Source organism: Callorhinus ursinus, unplaced genomic scaffold, assembly GCF_003265705.2.
Source record: "Callorhinus ursinus isolate GAN/ISIS: 27379988/994484 unplaced genomic scaffold, GSC_fseal_2.0 scaffold2, whole genome shotgun sequence".
NCBI classification, from domain to species: Eukaryota; Metazoa; Chordata; class Mammalia; order Carnivora; family Otariidae; genus Callorhinus; species Callorhinus ursinus.
The window spans coordinates 45,316,397-45,335,312 of NW_027397064.1; the positions used below are offsets into that span (position 1 = coordinate 45,316,397).

Below are 18,916 nucleotides of genomic sequence, written 5' to 3' on the forward strand. Positions count from 1 at the left end.
TCCCCCATAAAGTTAGCACATATTTTATACATGTTTTACCTTGTATAATTTGGCCTTTCCGGAAATCTTTCTCTTACTTTAAGAAGTTTATAAGAAGTCTATTTATTTCTATGAAACTAAACAATCACAATAAGATACTTTCACATGAAAGACAAATTATATAAATACAATGGAACAGAATAACTAATATTTACTAAAAAGTCCTGGAGCAAATTTTGATAAATGATCCCTATTTGTGAGTTGTCAATTAGGAAAAAGACTTCATTTGTTTTTATTACTTCTATTAGGCAAAGACATTAATCATACATTTTAACCTTCATTTAACTGATCTGGAATGAACTGGATATAAAAGGAAGTCCAGTTCAAATAAAATTTTATGTATTCAACAAACATTTACTAAGCAAAAGAGGTTAACACTGGGTGCCCATCGAGTTACATTGTTCTAAGTTTCTTGTATCTATTAATTCATTTCAAGTCTCACAAACCCATTTTAAGTGGTACTCTTCCCATTTTAAAAATGAGAAAATAGGATTCAAATAGGAAACTACTCAACGTCTCTTTGCAAGAAAGTAGTGAAGATAGTGTGGTGCTCAATTAAAGATATACTTTCTCAAGCAGAAAGTTGAGGCATCTAAGATGTGATATCAGCCATTATGAAAGATTCTAGAACAGTACATGAATTTGTATATATAATTCTTTTCCCTATCTCAAGCAATGCTAAAGCTGTACAGAAGCAAATTTATTACCCAACCAGATACACTGCTTTTTTCCCCTCCCAAATCTGAATACAAGCTTCTCTGAAGAGAAACTATATAACCCAACTTCTGAAGCAGTCAACTCTAAAAACAAATTATACATGCAAGAATAAAAGAAGTATTCCACTCCTAAAACAGACTGTTCTGTAACCATGGTAATAGGTAGGCACAAGAACAAACATTAAATAAAAATGCTTAATCAGTATATAGTTCTATAGCCTTAGAACCACAGAACTGGCTTGAACCCCCTTTAACCAATAAATCACTGACAACTTGCCTCTTTGAACGCCTCTCTATAAGGCAACAAATCAGCGACAGTCTCGAGAATCAGCCAATCAGAAGTGGACTCACCCCGCGAACAGCAAGCCAGGGAAGCCAGCTTCTGTGGTTAATATCATCCCATCACCACCTCTGCAAGTTCTCCAATCTCTGAACTCAATACTTGCCCAGAATAACTTCAGTTTCTTCCTCTGCTGAGAAAATCTCTGCCTGGCCAGCATGGCTCTCCCTATCATTAAGTACTAAATTCAGCACTTTATTTTTTCTTTCAGATATCAAATGGTAGTCTCATCCCTTGATACACACCATGCTGTTTCAGCCTTAGCAGATACTGAACACAGTATTTTCCACATTAAAAAATAACTTCACTAACACTCTTCTAAGCCAAGTACTGCTGCATCCTTCACACCAGTACTACGTCTGTAAGGATTGTTTTCATTTTAAAAGCTTTGAAAGCAATATTACTTCATAAATAAAGTAATTCAGGAGAAAAGAATACATATTTAAATAAATATGATGCATCAAATTCAAATAACTGTACATCTTGCATAAAAGTATAGGTAGTTTTTAAATGTTCTAAGTTTCTTGAAGCTCACTAAGAACAGAATAAAGAATGTAATATATACAGATTTTGAAGGACCTTTGAAAGATTTAAATTATTTCATCTATGTCTGTACCCCACTCCTTAAACAAAAATAAAGTCCAAATGGGTTAAACACTTAAATATGAACAGAAAAACTTTTAGAATTAAATACAGAGGGCTTTTTTAAATTACATCAGATTAGGGAAAGAACTCTTAAACCGGATACATAATTGTGATGATTAAGAAATTTCGTTACATCAAAATATTTAATTTTTTTTTTAAAGATTTTTTATTTATTTTTTGACAGAGAGAGAGACAGCGAGAGAGGGAACACAAGCAGGGGGAGTGGGAGAGGGAGAAGCAGGCTTCCTGCCGAGCAGGCAGCCCGATGCGGGGCTCGATCCCAGGACCCTGGGATCATGACCTGAGCCGAAGGCAGACGCTTAACGACTGAGCCACCCAGGCAACCCAAAATATTTAAATTTTTCCACAAAAGACTCTAAAAAACATTGTTAAAAGACAAGATAGACACTGGAAAAAGGAATCTGCAAAAAATATAAACTACAAAGACTGCTATTCAAAGGAGATGGAAAACTACCAAATCAATAAGAAAAAAAAAGAGAAAACAGACAATGCATATAAAAAAGCTCACAGAGAAGAAAAGTAGAAGAAAATTTTGAAAAAAATGCTGGGCACCTATCATTAATCAGGAAAATGCAAACTGTACAGCTACTTTAGAGAGCAACTTGGACAGACCTAGAAACACTAAAAATGCACATACTATATAATTTGGTGATTTCATTTCTCTGTATGAACACTATAAATTCTTAGACTCATCTAAAAGGAGACACCTGCTAGTTTGACCACTGTACACAGAATAGGAAATTGCTAGATAAAACCTAATTGTACATCAGTGTGCCTTATTTATATAATGGAATATTATGCAGCAATTAAACCCAATTAATGAAGTGTGAATGTATCAAGTCCCCCAAACATGCTGTTAATGAAAAAGATGAGGGCGCCTGGGTGGCTCAGTTGGTTAAGCGACTGCCTTCGGCTCAGGTCATGATCCTGGAGTCCCGGGATCGAGTCCCACATCGGGCTCCCTGCTCAGCAGGGAGTCTGCTTCTCCCTCTGACCCTCTTCCCTCTCATGCTACCTCTCATTCTCTCTCAAATAAATAAATAAAATCTTTAAAAATAAAAAAAAGAAAGATCAAACTGCAAAAGGATACGTATAATATGTACATACATCTATTATAGTTTTCAGACAAAAAGATTGACACCCACTTCAGAATAATTATTAAATATATAATAATGTAATAATAATTCCAGATAATGTGGGTAAAGGAATGAAAGCGGAGCTTGAGTCATCTTCAATTTTTATTCCTTAGGGAAAGAGAAATCTGAAGCAAATACAGCAAAAAGCTAATATTGGATTAATTCTGTGATGAGTACATGGATATCCATTATATAGACTATATGTCTATGTTTGAAATATTTCATAATTAAGATGAAAATGTCTTAAATAAAAACAGTAGAGGAATTTATTCCTACAGTGAAGATATGAATTATAAAAATACAAACCAAAATCCTAGTTTCTATATCCTGCCTTAAGTTCTACCAGCTAACCTTCCTTTTAGACACAATAGGCAAAAAAGAAAAAAGAAAAGAAACTGGTTCCTTTCCAACCACCCCTTTATTATGTAGGTTCTAAAACTGTGTTGATCAAATAGCAGGTAATTAAGCTGTAAACAATCAGAAAATCAGCCCCTTAATAATTGTCTCACCTTACCTCCTGTTCCCACAGCACTTTAAAACTCTAATGGGCATATTATAACATCTTGCCTTGTATTATATGTTTATGTCCTCTCCACTTATAAATGATAGGTATATTGAGAGTAGAAAACCTGCTCTTCAAAGTTTTTGCAAAAAGTCAGAGACTGCATAATAAATGATCATCTGCACTTGCTATATTCAATTTGAGTTTTATACTATATGCCCATCTCTATTTGACTGAATAATTTTCCATCTCAGAATCTCAGTATATTTAATTTTTAATTATTGGACTTTATAGACTAAGAAATTACCATCTCTAAAGTTTTCTAATTCTTTCTCTTACAACAAAGCCTGAGAGAATAGCATAACCTGCTTTATTTAGGTTAAAAACTGAGTGATAGGGTGCCTGGGTGGCTCAGTTGGTTGTCTGTCTTCTGCTCAGCTGGTGATCCCCAGGGTCCTGGGATGGAGCCCCACATCCGGCTCCCTGCTCAGCGGGGAGCCTGCTTCTCCCTCTGCCTTTGCCTCTGCCTCTACCTCTCTCTCTCTCTCATAAATAAATAAGTAAACTAAAAAAAAAACATTAAAAAAACAATGATAGAGGTCAAATCTTCTATTTAGCTAACCATCAATTTAGACATAGCTGTCTTATTAGCCTTTGCCACACGTGTCAATCAATTTCATCCAACCAATCAAGAAGCAAACATTTATCCATGCACCCAACCGTTCAGGAAGCTATTACTGCCAACCCTGCACAAGTCCGGGGTTCCTACTGTGTTCCTACCCTTTGCCGGGCTCTGGGAGTAGGGAGGAAAAAGATCAGTTTGACATGCTCATTCCTTTGTTTTCAGTTACGTTCAAAGAGGACAAAAAATAATTCCCAAACTACTTGCTCTGATTTATTTTTGTCCTACCAACTTTGCAAACCTCATCTGATTTTAATTTGGACACAACCCCTATCATGACTAGGAATTTTTAATAAAGTCCTGATGAATTCTATCCAGCCTTTATAACTCATGACTTTCTCTTGCTTCCTAGAGAAATAAGAATGGCAAATAATTTCTGAACACCTTTCTCTTAACATGGAGTTTATAATTCTATTCCATTCTTTCATCCCATCTCTTAATGAAAACTGCTTAAATGTGTTTTGTGAATACTGTCAACATTAGAAAATTCTGAACTGGTTAGGTGCGGCTGCCATACCAATTTAATAATTCCATCAGCTTTGAATTTCACAGAACACAAGCTTCTAGATCTAATCAATATGCTAATCAATCAGCGGCCTCCATCAGGATGTGAATGGCCCTCTCTATGGTGGAACAGTAACTGGTGATACTAGAGAGAAACATGCTTTAGTACTCCTCTGAGTATGTATTCAAAAATAGGTAAGATTTCATCTGCTTTGCAGAATTCTTTTCTAAGGAGAGTGTTTCAAGCACACCATTTCAATGGACAAATAATACTCCCCAGCACGATGCCAAGGCTAGCAAAGAGAAAAGAGAACTGCAAAACATTCTTGTTTTTTCCATAAAGAAAAAACACTATCTTTTGAATACAAAGTTTTCCAAAGGACCAGAGCCAGTATTCATTGGCTTATTTGCATGCTGAGAATATTCTAGCTCATGTTAAGATTTTTCTGGACAGAAAAAATAAAAACTACTGTTTGAATTCAGTCTTTCTTAAAAGCCAATTTGTCTTCTCAGCGAAACAAAAGCAATCAATAGAATAGTGAAAACTTGAAGCTCACAAATGAATACCTCACTCTGATTTTTGGCTTTCAAGTATGTTTTGCTTGCTTGCTTGCTTTAGGTAACATTCCAAAGACAATGTTGTTTCTAGGTGGCTTTAAAAGAAAAACAGTAATTTTATTCCCCCATATACTTCAATATTTCTTATTACAGAAACACATATGCACTTTTAGAGTCTAATTTACAAAGAAACATAACAATGAAAACAAATCCAGCTTCACTTACTAGAAAGTTGTGAAACTGGCATATTTATCTTTTCTGTGTACCCACTCAACCCTTACGAACATACTACAAAGAATATAAATCAAGACAGAGTATTCGTACTTCTGAAATGTTTCATTTATTAAAAATAATCCCTACTAATAACAGTAATTGATAAGTATCTGTTAAGTCCAGGTGTTTCACATCTATCAACTTTAATACTTAACAACATTCTGCAAGGCACACCTGGGCCCAAGACCACACCTAAGAAGCCAGAGCAGATTGTTTAATCCCAGTTAACCGAACTCCCAAACCCATGTTCTAACCACCAAACCACACAGCCCTGGAATGCTGCCTTTCCCGGTAAAACCACCGACCACAGAAGCACGGGTGTGAGTGCACAGAAGCTGACTTTCCCCCCTAACCAACCACACCTGAACCCTGCCTGGCTTGGCTCACGCTCTCCAAGGCAGCCATACCATACCGGCCTTCCTTTACGTCTCAAATTCACCAAGGCCGTTCCTCTCCAACATTACAGTCATGAACTAAGAGTCAGCTAGTCACCCAGTGTTTTAAAGTGCCAATAAAAAAGTTTAATGAGGGGGGCCTGGGTGGCTCAGTCGTTAAGTGTTTGCCTCGGCTCAGGTCATGGTCCTGGGATAGAGTCCCACATCGGGCTCCCCGCACGGTTGGAGGCCTGCTTCTCCCTCTCCCTGCTGCTCCCCCTGCCTGTGCTCTCTCTCTCTGTCAAATAAATAAAATCTTAAAAAAAAAAAAGTTTAATGACTGCTCTGATGTATCATACTTTCTGTGACAAAGAGGACTTTTGCTTGATAATTATTGAAGACTGATTAATTAAATGTACTTGTTTGCAGTGTAGATTTGGAAACTTGTTTTTATAATTCAGAGGCCCTAGGGCAGTATTCTGAGGAGATGAAAAGGTTCTTTCTGCAATCCTACATCTAAATTAGCACTGTGAAGTGCGGGGGAAAATGAAGGTGGGAAAAGGAGGGGAGCCCAAGTGAGAGGCATGAGGTGATCATCATGGACCAAAAAGTGACAAAACTAAGTGTTAATGAGAGACAAAAAATAAAAGTAAAAATGGAAGGAAACAAATATATAGGGCAGGGAAAGGAAAGGACTCTAAAAAGTGCTACAGGTTTAAGCACTATACTTTGGTATATTAATATCATGACTGACTGATGATGGTTCTCGATCTTAAAGCATCATGTATTATTATTCAATTCACCTTCTTCAAATTCATTTTAATACCATCAGCATTTGCCCCATACTCATAAGTCTAAGGACAAACACACTTTTAATTACCATGAATTTTGGAGTACCAACTATGTGTCCAGCACTGTGATAGGCAGGAGGAGTAGATACATAAATAACAAAAAACTATTAGAGTTCCTTAGATATTTCTCTTAACATACATAGTCATAACATGTTACAAATCAACACGCTTTCCTTGAGCACTTACTGAGTGTTAGGCATTCCGGGATGTAAAATGGGTGAATGAAGATACCTATACTCTGAAGGAATTCAGAAACTCAAGAGAAAGACAAAATAAACACACCAGAAACAATTCCAGACTAATCTAAAACATGTTATCAAATACTGAATCACCAAATAGAGATTGTAAGTGATATTGTAAGAGAAAAATAATTACAGACTGGAAAAGCTCCATGGACAAAGTAGAATGGAGCTAGGTTTTGGGGAGAGTTTTGGATAAGACAGTGGTAGGGCAGGGCCACTGGGGAGAGAAAATGTCAACAAATTTAAAATTTGCTTGGAGTTAGGACTTAGTGCAAGAAATAACTAAAAATGGCTCAAAATGTTAACAGAAATTCAACCAGAATTTGCTGAGGCAAAAATGGGAATTTATCAACTCATACAAGGAAAGGCCATATAAGCAAAACACGAGGATTAACAGCTATCTGGCCAGATCTTGGGAATGACTGAAACCAGGAATCCGTGTTACTGGCTTCTCCCTTTCCACTCACAGGCTACTAGCTCTATCCACACAGTGGGGAGCAAAGCTGATGAGAACTCTTCGGTTTTGTGTCTTAACCATTTCCACCATCAAACGTGGATGGATGAGGGCAGCAAAAGAAAGGGGAAGAGAGGTACCAGACAATTCTATATATGACCGCGTAGAAGTTACATACAAACAACTGACCTTGATCAGTAAGAAATGACCAAGGAACAAAATAAATTGGCGACCTAGCAGAACCTCCCATTTTGGAGAGTCCCATATCTGACTAAAATGCTACCTTTATACAAAGCACAGTCCTACCAAATGTGGTGTACGTGCAATATAAATAAAATGTTATTTGCACAAATATAACAAGTCAGCAAAGTGAACCCTTCTTAAGAATTTTCCACATACAATCTATAAAGTTTATTTATTCATTTGTTACTTGAAGCTCTACTTTTTCCTCATTTTTATATAGTTCCCTAAAAAGTTAATTATTTTACCATTTCAAAAAAATGATCACTTGTCCACCAAAGCTTACCTAGATGTTAAAAGAGAGGCATGCTGAAGCTTTTAGGGGTGAAGGTCAGGATGCATACGACTAAGTTTCAACTGGTTCTGCAATACTGAAGGCCCTGTGAGCGCGTGCACCCCCGCATAGAGATAAAGCAAATTATAATAGAGATGAAGAAAATATGACAAAATGTGATGCCCTTTCTCTTGCTTTAGCAATTTTCAGCTAAATGGCCTCTTGCTAGGAGTCCAGCTCTAGCTTAACCTTAATGGAGAAAAACTTCATGAATACATAAAATTCCTATTAGGTGTCATAAACTTTGACTTAGCAACAAACCAAGCAACTGCTTTGTGTAATTACATTTTTTTTTAAGTCTCAATTCAGATGGTCAACCACAATCATTAACAGGATATACTTTAAATCACTCACTTCTTTTGGTGAGGTATGGAAATGAAATTTGGGGTCACTGAAGGGGAAAGAAGACGAGCCAAGTCGTTTTCACAACATATTTGGAAAATGGCCACCAGGCTGGCACAGATGGGAAAGAGAGAGGTTCTAGGAGACATCGAGACCCCACTGGTCTGTTGTGTTCATGTTGAAGACTGACATATTAAGAAAATAGCACAATGTGGTCAAGGTGGTGACACCCCTACTGTTTTCATGGCAAAGTATTTCTGCTGTATATCAACATGAAGGCAAAAAGGACTGACTGCCAGGTCACAGCAGATCTATACTCAAAGAAATGGGCTTATGCTTGAATTCTGGATTCAATTCCTTTCTTTAAGAGAGGAGTGCATATCATCAGTCCAGTGTCTTTAAGAAGTTTGTGGGCACTGTGAAAGAAGCTACGTTATTTTTTTTCTTTTCTAAAAATCTCAAAATGATGAGCCATAGAGGTAGGAAATAAAATTCTAGAGAATACCAAAGGTAAAAGGGAATAGAATTATTATATTGTTAGCACAGAAGGAAATGGAAAAAAATCTAAATCAAAAATAAGAAAATAATGTCCTTCTTTTGCTTTTTTACATCCCTTTGAAACTCACTTTAAGTGTGCTTTCTTCCAGGAAACAGGCCAAATGATTTACCCCAAACCTGTGTCTCCACAGTATCCTCTACACTCCTGCAACATAGCACTTACCACACTCTATTATCATTTATGGTCTCTTTTATCTACAGCCCCACTGGGTGTACTCTGCAATCAGGGGTGATGGAGTGCCTGGCAAATAGTAGCTACTCAGTGAGCTTTGTTTAAAAAAAGAAAAAAGAAGATGAATGAAATCAGTCACTGTAGGAATCTTATTATCTCTGGCCCCATATATAAACCAACATATGTTGTATTGAGTTTGAGTAAATACGTTCCTCTTCCCAGATATTTTTTTGATACTGGGCATTTTCTTGATCCCAAATATATATACTGTGGTCACTTCATTCTGAAAGTCCTACAGCCTTTTCCCTATATAATATCCTTTTCCTATATATACTTTCCAGAGAAGCCAGCTCAAGCATGGGAATGAAAGAAGGTATTCAATCAAATATTTTATATGGAGTCATACACTTATTCAAAAAATATTTATATAGGAATACAACCCCAACCAAAACAATTATTACACCTGGCCTCATCTGACTTCTAATCTAGAGAAGACAAATATGGAAATACAGAATGGGTGCCTAACTACAAATCAATCACATACCTTGAACAAGTAGGAGGTGCTTATGAGAGCACATAACAGAGGAACCTAGCTCAGTTTGGAAAAGTCAAAGAAAACCTGTTTTAAAAGAAGCATTTAAGTTAACATCTGAAGTTTGAATACAACTGGCCAGGTGAAGAGAGTGTGTGTGTGTGTGTGTGTGTGTGTGTGTGTGTGTGTATGTATCAAAGGCCCTGAGGCACAAACTCTGTCACACTCAAGGCACAGAGAACTGGAGCTGAGACTGGAATAGTAAATCCCGCAAAGCCTTGTAGGTCACGTTAAGACCTTCGACTTGGTTCTCAATGTCTTGGGAAGTTCAATCAGATTTGGATTTAAAAATAAAATAACCGCTATGGGGGTGGGGGAGCAGAGGATCCCCATGGTTGCTCTGGGGAATACAGATTTTAGAGCATCAAGAATGGACGTAAGGAGCCCGCTAGTATGCTAACCTGTAGAGCATAAGAATAACCAGGGCCAGTGAGGCACTTCATTGTTTTTTAATAGCAATAAGGGAGGAAGGAAGGTTGGAGAAGGTGGTCAAAGTTAAAAACTTCCAGTTATAAGATACATAAATTCTGGGGATTATAGTTAGAGAAAAAAAAAAACAATAAAGGAGATTTTTCTATTCTGGAAGAAGTGGTGAAAAAAAAATCAAGGGTCTCGTTTTAGACATGCTTAAACTGAAATACCTGTGATATATCCACATAAAGTTGTCAAAATAACTGGTGGATATATTCAGGAGTGAGCTCTGGGGAGTCTTAGCATAGAGATGGTATTTAAAGCAACTTAAGTGGATGAGATCACCTCGTGAGAGGGAAGAGAGAGAAGAGAAAATGTTAAATAAAATGTTAAAATACACTCTTTTCTATTTTTATGTTTTAGAATATAAAGATATTTTAATTACCTCCATATTACAGTATCAAACAGTTTACGGTTGTAATACTAATACTTAAGCATCACTTTTTTAAAATAACGTAATTATTGCATAGCCAATTATTCAAAGCTATAGACTTGATATTGTCTATTATTGATAAGAAATGCCGACGGGGAGGACGGGTGAGTAAACTGGCTCAGCCGATTTTCACGTGCCTTTGTGAGACCTATCTTCAAGCTGCTGGATCTGTGATGGGCCCCACAGACAGTCCCTGCCAGGAGTTCCGGACCATGAGCAGCTCCTTATGTATGTGGGGCACATTGGTCACAGTAAGACGTGGATTCGGCAGGAGTGCCTCTTTCTTGTCTGTGCCCCACGCTGTTCTCTGAAGCTGCAACTTTCTAAGTTGCAACACACGCTATTATTTATCTTTGGAACATCAGAATGTGTTGAAATATTAATCTCTCCATTTGGATTTTCAAATGAAAGAAAAATTCTGCAATATAAAGTTGTTCCTCAAAACAAAGAAAATTCTTCACTCTGCTATGCACTCTTCATAGCATCTAACTTTTCCAATGTAATCAGTTATTAGTGAAACCAGGAAAGGCATGAATCAAAAAAGTAGAAAAATACAGGTTTCAGTGAGTTTTAGGAATACTATTAATTTTGAAAGCCGAAAACATCGCCGGTAATGAATGCAGCAAGTTCAACTGCTGGCCGACTTAAATCGCTGTAAGCCAAAATGATATTTTGACCCCCAAACTATTTAAAGACCAAAGATTAATACGTTTCAGTGGGTGGGGAAAGGCTTAGGTTTCTACAAATGCCTTCCTGGGGAATTAATAACAACCAAGGTAGGTCCGCATCTGCTAAAACTGACTGAGGTTTATAATCAGACCTAGAAGGATTAGAGGACTCACAAAATCATCAGAGCCCTTATTAAGATTATTAAATTAATCTCAGTGACCCTATCCTTCCATGGGATGGCCAAAAGCCAAGATGCAGAGAGTTTCTGGGTTGACTGCCAAAAAATTCTGAACAGAGTGTTTTTTCGGGTATAAGGTATCCCACCCGTTTATTGTATAACAAAACCTGGATACAAAGCAATCCAGATTTACCCAAAGAGATCTGTTGCATATTGGTAGCCACTCTGCAAATGGGATGGAAAGCCAAAGGATGCAAGAATTGACGAAGGCACATGCATCCCAAGCAACCAGTTCTTGTAAGGGTTAAAGCCTTCTGGCAGGATTGGTTATGCTGTTGTCACATTTACTAATTTTACCCATCACGTGTGCACAACAGAGAAACTTCACATGTTAAGAACATACAAAACTGTTATTTGAGTCTGAATGTTACCTTTGTCCTCTTCTTACTGAGTCCACTCACAAAGGCCTAATTAACCATGGCGGGTTTTCTTAACATTTCTGGGGTCAAGGATTCCTTTGAAAATCTCTCAGATACTCTGAATACTAGATAATTGCAGACTGCATCATTAATTTCAGACTATCCATGAACCCCCTACACCCTTCCACTAACTTTTTAGAACCTGTCTTATAAGGTATAAAGGACAGTGAGTCCCCTCTACACATAGGGGGGTCTCACAACTTGTGAGTACTTTCCACTCCCATGAACTTACTTACCTGACCCCGTTTCATACTCATCACAGTGAGTTATATTACTTCTGACTCCTTTCTCTTCAAACTCCGAAGACCTCACCTCCTACATTTTCACATCCCACACATAACCAAGCTTTATTAATTCACAAGGCCTTGCCTCTTCGAAATACTATGGCACAGAAGGAATTTTAAAATACACATTCTTTTGATTCTTCTCATTCACAAACTTGAATCCGTTGATAGGGAAAGTTTAGATGATAAAAACACTCACTCATCTTAGTCATATTTACTTTGAGGGAAATCATCAGATTATGCTTAACTCTCAGCTTTATCTGACTTTGTAACTACCAGGTGATACCACAACATCTTTTCAGATACAGATGTGTTCCAGCTTATGTCACATACTTTTCAAACACTGCCAGGGCAAAGCACTTAGGGGAAGGTCATTTCTACCTCCTAGTTCCAAGAGCACAGGGTTTCAAGAAGGCTTACTATAATCTGCAAAGTGAAAAATTTGTATTTTTATTACATATTTTCATTGATATTAGACACATAAATAGCATTGGAAGATCAGATTAGTTGTTTCATACATTACTAAAAAATATTTTTCTTGTTTATGATCATGAATGAGAGTTAAACTCTGATTAATTTAGGAGGTATTAAGTCCAAAATCTAATAGCACAAATATATTAGAAACTAAACTTTGGGAAGTACTTGTTTTATGAAGAGAAGGTGTCTGTCTTTAAATGCAAATATTTGGAATACACCAATTCATTTAAACATAAGTAAGTAGGTAAGATTTTTTTTCTAACTTCAGGCATACAAATTGAATTAATCATAATTTATGTTTCATGACATACTCTTATCACTGGTTCATGCATGGTTCATTTTACTTAGTGAAATATATCCTACTATTCCCATTACTTTTGGTGACATTTTTTTCCCCTTATATAAAAAGCACGGCCTCCCTATTTTCATTTTTACAATAAACAGACATTCTTTTGGTATCTTTGGTAATCTTGTCTCAGTCACCTAGACATTTATAAGTAAACTCTACTCATACAAATGTGAAAGAACATGTTCAAAGTTTTGAAGAAACACAATCCATTTAACTATATTGAGCATATTTTGACGACTTAATTTCCATCCTTTCCAAAAACAGGGGTTCAACCAAGGGTGGAATGGGTCACAAAATCCAGTAAGTCAGAAACTCCAAGACACTTCCAACTTCTATTCAACTCCTGGCTATAGTTAATCCATTAGGGAAAACAAATCATCCATCTCTCCATCCTGTCTCTCTTTCTGTGACAATAAAGCAGAGGAGTAGGTAGGTGGGAATAAAACCACGGATGCTGGATTTACATTATTTCAGAAAGGCCAAAGGATATGGAATTATACAATATCCCTAGAGTACTTCCGACAAAGATAAGCCAGTGTTCTCACAACATGAGCTCTGGTTTGAGCCTGGACATTTCTACCAGGTTCCAACTAACTGGACACTTTAAGCCAACCAGCATTTAGGGCCAGAGATAATGAATTGGTATTGTGTAAGTGTTCTAAATGTCAGCAGAGCTAACAAATGAATTAAAACTATATAGTTTTCAAATAATATTTCTTCACTGAACAGAAACAAAACTGAACTAAGTACAATAACTGATAATGCAATTATTTTCTAAATTATTATGATATAGAAACCTCCTTTAGAAAAAAAGCACATTAAACAGAAATCGAGATCTCACTCATATAAAAAATTCATTTTAAATCTTAATTTCTGTGCAAGACTTAGAACCTTAACATGGAGATCTTAACAAACATTATCAGCTGAAGTTTTCATAGAAGCATAATACAGGATTGGGGCGTGTTAGTCTGGGTTCACCAGATGCCAGCAGCAGATTTGACATGTTACTAAGGACAGAAAAGGATTACCATTTCCTTGACACACTCTACCCTACATGAAATGAAATACGCTACTCAGAATCACTCATTTTAGGCCCAAGTGAACTGGCCTTTATAGTCACAGACCTTATCATCAAGTACTTAAGAATACTGCCTGGTTCTGATGACACAAACAGTCGTAAGAGAATTTAAAAGGCATAGAATCTGGTATGTTTTAGACATATGGATTGTGCTTACACAAAAGGCGAACTAAAAAGACACCTCCAAACAATCTGCAAAGCAAACAGAAGCTGTTTCTGAAGCTTATGATGTACTGCATCACAACACACAGCTTTCAAAGTTTTAGAATTTTCCAGGTAAATACTACAAAGTATACTTTTTACCAACAGCAGATGGAAAACATTGTTTCTGCGTCCTAGCTAAAGCAATCTGGACAAAAGGAAACTAAGACACATTACACTAAGCCTAGGGAATGAATGACAATGCTGCAGCTAACCTAGTCAGACAGAACGTTGAAAGAGAATCGAGTTCAATATTTACATACTTGACTGCGGGGGGAGATGAGAGTTTTGTTTCAAAAAAAATATTTGGCCGTTTCTGTTCAATCACATTAAAAACATTACAGAACCACCACCCAAACAAACTGAACTCAAATTCAACACAATGGCATGTGTTTTTCAACCAGTAATCAACACCAAGAAATAGCTCCCTTTGGTTACTAAAATCCTGGAAAGAAATCATAATTACCCCATGTGGGAATATGGCCTTTAAAGCATGAGTACTTCAGATAGAACAGTCCATTTCTAATCCCACTTCTCCTGATTTTCAGATTCATTGAAATAGAAAAAAAAAAGTAAATAAATGCTTTCATGGATGGGAGATTTCAATCAGGTTTGTTTAAATCAACAAGTTTAAATCAAGTTCTTTGAATTTAATAAAAAGTATACAGTAATACTCTATATCAAATGTCATAATTTTTAAAGTAAAAGTGTGGTGGGTTCCAGCTATGTAGAATAGGGGGGAAATGTTTTAACTTCATAAGCATACCGCTTGGCCCAGCAATTTCACTCCTGAGCGTTTACTGAAGAGATACGAAGACGTGCGCACCCAGTGATTTGTCCAGGAATGTAGCAGCTGCATTTACAATAGTTAAAACTGGAAATAACCCAAATAGCCATCAATAGAAGGAAGCGATAAACCAAACTGGAGTAATTCCTAGGATGGACAATGGCTCAGCAGTAAATTGAAAGAAACTACTGAACATGGAACAGTATGAATGAAACCTATGAAAATTAGACGGAGCTAAAGAAGCCAGACACAAAAGAGTACATGCTATATGATTCTATTTTATGAGGCTCTAGAAAATGCAGAATTAATCTGTGATAAAAATAATTAGAACAGTTGTTGTCTCTTGATAAGGGACAGGGATTGCCTGGGAAGGGTGCAGGAGGGAACTTCCCACGGTGATGTAAAGGTTCTATACCTTCATAGGGGTGATGGTCACGTGAGCCTATCCATTTGTCAAACATACAAAATAGTACACCTAAGGTATGTACATTTCAATGTATGTACACCCCCCTCCAAAAGAAAACCCCACACAGTGGAAATGGGTGGATGTGTGGGTGAAACATTCAGCCACTGTTAAAGCTGGGAGACCAGTATGGGCTTTTTAAATGCTGTTCTGTTTACTTTCCATGTATTTGACATTTTCCAAAATAAAAAGGCTAAAAATATATATCAGCGAAATGTACAATCAAAAATTTTATACCATGAATATGTATCTCTCAAGAAGCTTTTTCTGCATCTAGAAGACATTTATAAAAATGCATGGAGGTGCCCTGTGTCTGCACTTCATGTGGAGAATTTGAAATGGAGCTCATTATTTTCTCCAGCTCCCCTCACCCCACCCCCAGCAGGCCTCCCATCTAATGGGCCATCAGAGTGAATAGGATATGGTTTCTCAGCTACCACCAGCCCCCAAATTAATTCTCCCCGATCTCTCAAATATTTATTTCTAACAAACACTGGGGCAGATGGAGAAACCCGAGCTACTGCCTACACTGCAGAAAACAACTGATTTGACAGACCTCTCTTTATTCCCACTGCTCTCTCAAGATGGTGTTTTATAAGTTAATGAGAAAAGGAAAATTCACTTTTTTTATGTTCTGATTATTTCAATCTCATATTCCTCATTTCTCAGGAATACAAAAAAATATAAATTTTTAGATTAATAATATCCAGAGAATATGAATCAAAGTCAATGCTCAATTTCTCTACTACGGACTGACAAGGCTCAGTCACATACCAGTCACTAAATATGCTGTATTAGTTTTCGAAGTTTTGCCTGTGACAAGTCCTATAGTTCTTCACATAACGTGTCCAAAGAATCAGAAGCGCCAGAGTCAAAGAATTAACTCAAGCTCCATAACAGCTATTTAAAGGCATATTAATACCTCCTAGGTCATAAGAGGATTATAAGTGCACTTGGGCGAAGAATCTTGACAGGATGTAATAAGTGGACTCAAGTATTGGCATCAATCAGTTCTCTATAGTAAGAATAGGATAAACACTGAAATTCGCTGAAACTAAAGATCTAAACTTCACAACCTCTACTTACAAATATTTCTACCTAACATTTATTTTTACATAGCCCCCACTACATTCCAGTGCAGAATTTCACAAGATAATTGAAATAGCAAACACTCGGAAAGATCCTTGATGCCAGAATTTTTGTTTATTCATTTATTCATTCATTCACTCATTCAACAAATTTATCCATGCCTATGTGCAATAGATGCTCTTCTAGGTCCTCGAAACATATGGATAATTTAACGTAACAGTGAACAGAACCAAGTTCATGTCCTTATGGAGCTTATATTCTAGGGGGAGCCGAGGCAGGTTTATAGGAAGGGCTGAGGGTAGTAAGTGCCATGGAGAAGCAGTAATACAAAAGGGCATGCAGATTACTATCTAATAGAGCTGGTCAGGAAAGGCTTCTTTGTGTCAGTGACATTGCGCAAACCTGAAGAAAGTGAAGTTCCAGAATTCCAGGCAGAGAAAATGGCAAGTGCAAAGGCCCCATGGGGGAGCCCACTTGCAAAACGAAGACACAGGGAGCCAGTGTGGTGTGGATGTACTGGAGTGAGTCAGGGTCCAAGAAGTTAGAGATAGGAGAGGGAGGGGCACAGGGAGAAGCTAAGCCTCGATGGGCCATTTTCAGCGTCTGGGCATCTAGTGTGAAAGAGCAGGGCAGCCACCAGAGGACTGTGGGCAGGAATGATGGCAGAAATGATCCTACGGAATGTTTTTCAAAAGATCACTAGCTGTGAGAGAACAGACACTAAAGGAACAAAGGTTGAAACAGGAAGACCAGTTCAATCCAGGGATCACAATGTGCTCAGAGGAATATTTTAACTCGTTTGTTTATTGGTTGTATTTCGTTATACGACACAATATTCCAGTAACTAAAATCACAATCAACTGAATTGCTCTCTTGTTTGCCACTGGCTTTGGGGAGTTCGTTTTTGAGGGAAAAGCAAGAGTCATAATCCGTTACTTTTCAGGCTCTAGTTTGATCTGCTAGACAGTGATTCCTTTATTTTGATTAATCTCATACATAAATAAGACAAAAACTGCGAGTTTCCCAAACAACCTTTTTCGAAAATATTTTCACAAATATCAGAAAACAAGTATTTTAATTTGCAGCTCAATACAAAAGGTGTCCTATGATTGCAGTTTTTCATAACCTGCATCACAACATACACCATAGTAGTCAAAACCCGTTTAACTAATATTCCTGAAAGAAGATATATCAAAATAAAAATACACAGCAAACCACAGAATCCATCAACACTTTCTCAGAATTCTGTTTTGTCACTGGTTTCTGAAATTCCTCTCATAATGAAGACAGGTTCTCAATTGCTCTTCTATCTTTAATTTCCTTAAGTTTAGCAAACAGCGCATCTAACAACAGCCTCGCCCAAACCATGTTGGTAGCACTTTCAGTTATAAAAGATACCTAGGAAAACCATCATATACTGCATATCTTTCAGGACTTCTAACCACGCTTGAGTGTTAATTGGTTTAAGAGGGTGTCAGAAACACACGCTTTCCTGCACACTTGGTGATTTCATCCTCTGCTCAGAGCACTCTGATAAATTAAATCATCCTGTCATGGACCGCAGCTGCCATGCCTGAGTAGTGCTCTTTGATGATGAGCAAGCGGTACAAAATAAAGAGGCTGATTCCACTCTTTGAAATCTCATTTTCAACATCTTGTATATTACCAGCAGGATTTTAAAACAAAAACAAATGTTAAAATATAATTCACTTTGGTTTTGCAGGAAACTAAGCCCACTTGCCAAAAAAACTGATGGCTTTTTTTTTTCTTTTTAAAAAGCAGGCAGCCCCTACGGCAGGGAAGGGGACGGGGTGGGGGGGGGGGGGGGTTATTAAAATGGATAGTCCAGCTTTCTCTTTACCGATGGGGGTTTAAGGGGGGGGGGCGGGAACTGAGGGACTGTTACAACAGGCCACATAGTCTACTGTATATTTCCGCACCCTCACTGAATAGCGTCAAGAATCTGCCTCATTAAGTTCTACTAACAAGTAAGGAGATTCCCCTCTCTGGAAGCAGCCTTTGCTGTACTAAAATCACTACAGACTTTATCTTATCTGTCCACCTCTTCTTTTCCCTTTTCCTTCAATTACAAATCCTGTTCCATTTTATTTCATCTTATTATTTTGAAGGAATTCTTGCAAACTGACTTAAACCCTTCCTGGGATAAGAAAAGCCAGAAATGAAAAATAAAATAAATCAAGATTTCTTTCTCCAGATCTAAATTTAAATAGAGCAGGCGGGGCGAGATGATGAAAAGGCGTGTGGGTGTCTATTGCAAGATTTTTCAGTCTCTAGGAAAGAAAAGGATAAAGAACAGAATACGAAAGGGATTTCAGGTGTGTGTGTGTGTGTGTGTGTGTGTGTGTGTGTGTGTGTGTGTGTG

At 37.3% G+C, this 18,916-nt stretch overlaps 1 protein-coding gene across 2 annotated transcripts in view; it reads right to left on the reverse strand.

Annotated features, from left to right (window-relative positions):
- Window positions 1-18,916, reverse strand: part of FAM171B (family with sequence similarity 171 member B) — a 61,846-nt gene that overhangs the window by 42,151 nt on the left and 779 nt on the right. The gene's annotated exons all lie outside the window — the stretch shown is intronic.